Here is a 6,000-nt window from a genome sequence, read left to right as displayed (position 1 = left end):
CTAGTTAAAATGAAATATCATCAGGTAATATTATCAAAGATGATATTCCTTTATATTTTTCCATCTTAATTTACACTGAGCAAAATGCACTTTTTGGTTCCATAAATGTATTTAAGCCAGGTGAATGTGAAAGTTAATGTAAGTGACGTGTCTAAGCCATCACAAGACCTTAAGCATCAGATTAAACATTGTGCAGCAGAAAACTGACAGAGATGCCAGTGAACAAAAGAGCAAACGGCCTAGACAAAGATATTTCTGTGGCATCCTGGATTCTCTCTCTCGAATACGGTTCACAACATTTGGCTATGGGTTAGTTCTACTTTGAGTAGGTCTTACTAAGGATCCTTAAACTTTGGTATGTAATTTTCCCTTTCATTGAAAAAAAAAATTAATCTGGAATGGTTCACAAACTCCAGTTTCAAAAATACCAGTTTAAGGAGTTCTGATACTCCTCGGAACCCACCTCTGAGATAAGATGTGAAGCTAAGGAGACTTGTCTGATGGTTCGGTGGTTAAAACTCCACACTTCGACCGCAGCAACCATGGGTTCTATCCCTAGTTGGGGCACTAAGATCCTGCATGCCATGCAATGCAGCCAAAAAAAAAAAAAGAATCAGAGACTAAGAAGCTACCGTGAGCCACTTCTCAATCCCATCTCCCATATATAACCTCTATCCTGAAATTTGTGTTTACTGTTCCTCTGAGTTTCTCTAATGATTTTACAGTAAGTGCATATACCCCCAAACCAAATGTTATTTAGTTCGGCCTGTTTTTGACCTTCCTGTTCAGTGAACACATACAGCTTGTATTCTTCCATGACTAAGTGTTATGGGTAGGTGAGTTATCTGATAAGTGATAGAAAGATTCACTCACTTTACTGCTGGAAAAGCTTTATAGTTCGTGATTGTACCAGTTATTTTCCTTTGGGTGAACATATGGCGTTTCAATTTTTGTCATAAACATTAGTGTACATGTCTCCTGGGACACATAGGCAAGCAGCCCCCCAGAGTGAATGATCAGGAGTAAGACTGTTGGATTATATGATATATGTACTGTAACCATTCTGCTGCTGCTGCTGCTAAGTCGCTTCAGTCGTGTCCAACCCTGTGCGACCCCATAGACGGCAGCCCACCAGGCTCCCCCGTCCCTGGGATTCTCCAGGCAAGGACACTGGAGTGGGTTGCCATTTCCTCCTCCAATGCATGAAAGTGAAAAGTGAAAGTGAAGTCGCTCTAGACAAGGCTAATTTTATTTCCAAAGTTCTACTATCAATTTAAATTTTCACTAGGGCTGTGTAAGTGTTCGTGTTGTTTGTGTGGTTGTTCCAGAGGAAGCTGTTTTCAGCAGAAAGACAGAAAGCAAGAGGTAAAACCCACTTCCTGTGTTGAAACTCACTTGCAGTGCAGATCACCCTGGCATGTTTTTCAAACTCTAACAAAAACTTCATTTCTTCTAGTTTTATTCCATATATCTGGTATTATACTTTTAAATTTTATTTTTATTGAAGTATAGTTGAATTGCAATGTGGTGTTAATTGAAAAAGAATGTGTCGGCGCTCCTCTGGTGGTTCAGTGGTAAAGAATCCTCTTGCCAGTCAGGAGACACGGGTTTAATTCCTGGTCTGGGAAGATCACACATGTGGAGCAACTAAGCCCATGCACCACAACTATTGAGCCTGTTCTCTAGAGCCCAGGAACCGCAACTACTGAACCCACATGCCACAGCTTCTGAAGCCTGAGCGCCCTAGAGCCTGTGCCCTACAAGAGAAGCCATTGAGATGAGAAACCTGTGCACCGCAACTAGAGAATAGCCCATGATTACTGCAACTAGAGAAAAGCCTGTGCAGCAACAAAGACCCAGCACAGCCAATAAATAAATCAAATTATTTTTTAAAAAAAGAAGAAAAGGAATGTGTATATAAATGGCATCACACTTTCAGCATATGTGTCCTGAGAATGCTTCCTTTTAGCACAACCATATAGTATTAATTTATATATTTGGAGTCCTCAAATTAAAAAGAAAGAAAGGAAGGAGGAAGAAAGCTGAGGAGGAGGAGAAGAAAGAGAAAAGTCCAAATTAGTAAAAGAGAGAACAAGAGGAGAGTAATTAGAAATATTAAGTATGCTGCTGCTGCTGCTGCTACTAAGTCGCTTCAGTCGTGTCCGACTCTGTGCGACCCCATAGACGGCAGCCCACCAGGCTCCCCCGTCCCTGGGATTCTCCAGGCAAGGACACTGGAGTGGGTTGCCATTTCCTTCTCCAATGCATGAAAGTGAAAAGGGAAAGGGAAGTCGCTCAGTTGTATCCGACTCCTTGCGACCCCATGAGACTGCAGCCTACCAGGCTCCTCCGTCCATGGGATATTCCAGGCAAGAGTACTGGAGTGAAGTGCCATTGCCTTCTCCGATATTAAGTATAGATAGCATTTTTAAAATGCAAGGAAATAGATTTAGACAATATCCATAGAATAATAAAGACTTAAGAGAGCTTTATTACTTAGCTTTATTGAACAGAAAACTATCCTAAAACTTAGTGTCTTAAAGCAACAAATATAACTTGGATACTAAAAAGACAAGCGAAATGAAGCAGATGTTGGTCGGAGAAGCTGGATAAAGAGAAAGATTTTATAAGCTGAAATAAGTAATAGGTTATTGGTGCACAAATGAAAATGATCTTGTTAGTCCCTGTCCTCCAAGAAGCAATTGCCAAGTTAAGACTGAACTCACCAGTGTTTTATTAGGGGAAACACTTGTCAGAGAATGTGAGGCAGGCAGAAAACATTGGGAGAGCCCGCAGGACTAAGATGCAATCTGACCCCTAGAGGCGGACAGGAGAGAAGGTTCATTGGACTATTCTAGACCCCTAGGCAATGGAAGTGAAGTTGAGCAAGGCCATAGAAGAGTCCCCAAGCCACAGATGGCCTTAGGAGGAGTCCTGTGTCTCCCGGAAATGAGCCTCCCTTAGGGTCACTGTTGCGACCTGTCATTGTCTGGGAACAGCCCTGGGAAGCAGGGTCTCTGCATAAATGCTGCCTTGGATCTTAGCGCACAGGAGCAGGGGCCCTTGTGCCTCACCTGGGGGCTGTGTCCTAAACCTTCCTACCTGAGGCGTCTGGACCCTTGGAAATCAAACCCTTCTCAGACTGGGTGACCGCACCTAACACTCATAGTTTCACTGGGACAAGGGAGAAGCAGCAGGCACCCAAGTCTCTCACCTGAGTTCCCCGTGTAGTCCTCCTGCACCAGTTATGTAGCAGCAACTCCGTCTCTCCCGAGGACCAGGCTCAATCACATCTGCCTAGAGAAGACAGGACCCCTCCTCTCACCTGCTGGTCTTCGGCACATGGAATCCAAGCTTCCCGGGTGGCAGTCATAGGGTATGGTTCAATGGGACCCTTGTCGTGTCCCCTTGTAAGAGTGTCCCCTTAGTGGAACTGAGACCTCCTATCCTGCAAAACCCAGAGCTGTGTAGACAGAACTGTCACGGGTTCAAGGATTTGGCCATGGACCTCACTGAGGGCCACTGTTCAGCCTAACATCTCATGTTGAAATCACCCAAGACCAAGGAGCTAACATTGTCGGAGTCAGTGATGGTGAGTCAGGAGCTGTGAGAGAGGAGCAATGAGGGGAACGGGCTGGGTGTCCATGGGGAAGGCCCACAACCAGCAGGGTGGGGGCTCTAACCTGATGTCAGACCGGAGGATGTTAGGGAAGGGGGTGGGAGAAAGGTCTGCAGGGAGTCATAAGAAGGGCCCCACCCACACCCAGGTACAGGGGTACAAGGTCCATGGATGAGGAAACAGTATCAGAGGACTTCAGAGGGTTCGTGTCCTCGAGGAGACCCAGGTTTCTGTCAGAGCTGTGAGGTGAAGGGAACATCCGAAGGAGGACGTTGGAGATTTTGCTGGTCAGTGTCTGAGAACTCCTGGGGGCGCTGTGAAAACCCTCAGGAGCTGAGGAGGGGTGGAACAGGAGACAGAATAGAGCTTTGCAGAGCCTCTAACACAGATGAGAGGCCAGACTATCTGGGGGCTTGTCATGACTAAGACAAACAGGGAAAGGGCATAATGAGGTTAGTCCCAGTGGGTCAAGGCAGCTGACAGGGAGATGAAGGTGGAGAGGATCAGGTTTGGGGCTCTCATTTGGGCTCTGGGGTGAAGAAGATGGTGGAGATGACAAGGGCTGAGGTGGCTGGGTCTTTGTTCCTGTGTGTGGACCCCTCTGGATCCCCTGACTCTGGGATGGAACGCCTGAAGGTGAGAAGTGGTCTTCGAGGATTACGTGAGTTCACTCTCACCCTGAGGGCTCAGGTCTGCCTTGACGCCTGCTGTTGGAGGTGTGAGTTCTCAGGGAGCCAGGGGTGACCCTGGCACAGGGGTCCCTCTTCTACCCTCATAAGGAGAACAGAAGGCCCAGGGCAACTGTGTCCCAAGTCCCAACTCCCAACTGTCCCAGAGTCCTAACCACTGCACTGCCAAGGAATTCCCAAGAGGGATTTTTGTTTGTTTTGTTTTAAAATGTATTTATTTATTAATTGAAGGATAATTGCTTTATATTGGTTATGTTGGTCTGCCAAACATCAATATAAGTCAGCCATAGATATACACATATACCCTCCCCCAAGAGGGATTTTTAATGCAACATATTTTTCAAAAATCTTTCAAGATATTCCAAAGGATTTGCAAGTGAAAAATTTTCCTTCCTCCCCAGATCCCTGGCACCTAGGTCTTCTGCCAGAGGTGAGCATTTTATCAATTTCTCACGTATTCTTCCTGAGAAAAAACTTATACAGATATTGTTACTGTTGCTACATCAAGGAGTACTGAAAAGAAATAGTGTAGAAGAAAATGCTTATTTTCCATTTTCCCAGGCATTGTCACCAAGAGGCAGGAGAGTCACAAGGTAGGGATGGTAACCTCAGAGTTAGCATAAGAACTCTATTCTCCTCCCGTCCCTGGACCACCCCTGACCCTGACACCAGTGGAGTCCAGAGCTGCTCAGAAGCTGTTTCCCCACATTGGTACTCAGTCCTGAGGTCAGCCATCTCTGACTAATCTAGAGCCCAGACCCTTCCAGGCCACGCAGAGCAATGTGTTGGCGCCCCCGTGTGGCCACAGGGCTCAGGACAGGAGACGTAGCTCTCCTATTCAGCCAGAACCCTCCCAGGGTCTCTGGCGGCTCCCAGAACCAGAATAAGGCTTTAAACACAAGAAGGGGCCTCCATCCTCTATCAGTCTGGGGAGTATGAGGTGTTCCCCCAATTCCACACTGACACACGTTTCCTTCCCACTGAGTCACCGTGGACTCTGCCTCAAAGCACAGTGCCTCCAGGCCATAACAACTGGTTCCCAGGTCCCAGATGGACCCCACAAGAAACACAGTGCCCTCAGTCTCCTGAGATAGGACCTAGGCCTCCTGAGCCCTTATCACTTGCTTGTTCCTGCCGCTGCTGAGCTGAGGACCTCTGTACCTGGGAATCACTCCAGTGCATTTCAGGACACGGGGTGGGATCCCAGAGTGGGAACAGCCCCCAGTGAGCCGGGTTCAGGAAGGAGCCAATGCTCCAGGGGAAGTGAGGGTAGGGCAGAAATAAGGACATAAGGGGGTTGAAGGTTACAAGGAGAGAAGATGGAGCCAGGGAGGAGCGTGACCTGAGAAAGGCCAGTCTAGGGGACACCTGCGGGTGGTATTTGGAGAGGGTTTCTGGGTGCTGGGCCATAGAGAGTGAAGGGCAGGTGCTGGGCTGTCCCTGTGGGGACCAACTCTGGCATCAAATCCCAGGGTTTCCAGGGTCCCACTTCCTGCGCTAGGACCTCACTGCCATGTCTGAGCCCAGCCTCAATGAATGGCTTGTCACGTTCTTCAGTTATCCCTCCCTCCTCTAGACAACCAGAGCCTCCATGCCAGGTCAAGGGGCGCCTGGGGATCAAGTGCTCAGCACACTGTGGGGGCCGGACACCACCATGGGCTTCAGGGACCTCAGCAATGAGACCCAGATGAC

The sequence above is a fragment of the Bos indicus genome, chromosome 23 (assembly GCF_029378745.1).
Source record: "Bos indicus isolate NIAB-ARS_2022 breed Sahiwal x Tharparkar chromosome 23, NIAB-ARS_B.indTharparkar_mat_pri_1.0, whole genome shotgun sequence".
In the NCBI taxonomy this organism is placed as follows: domain Eukaryota; kingdom Metazoa; phylum Chordata; class Mammalia; order Artiodactyla; family Bovidae; genus Bos; species Bos indicus.
The sequence above is the reverse complement of the archived record's forward strand: the minus strand, read 5'-3'. Positions refer to the sequence as shown.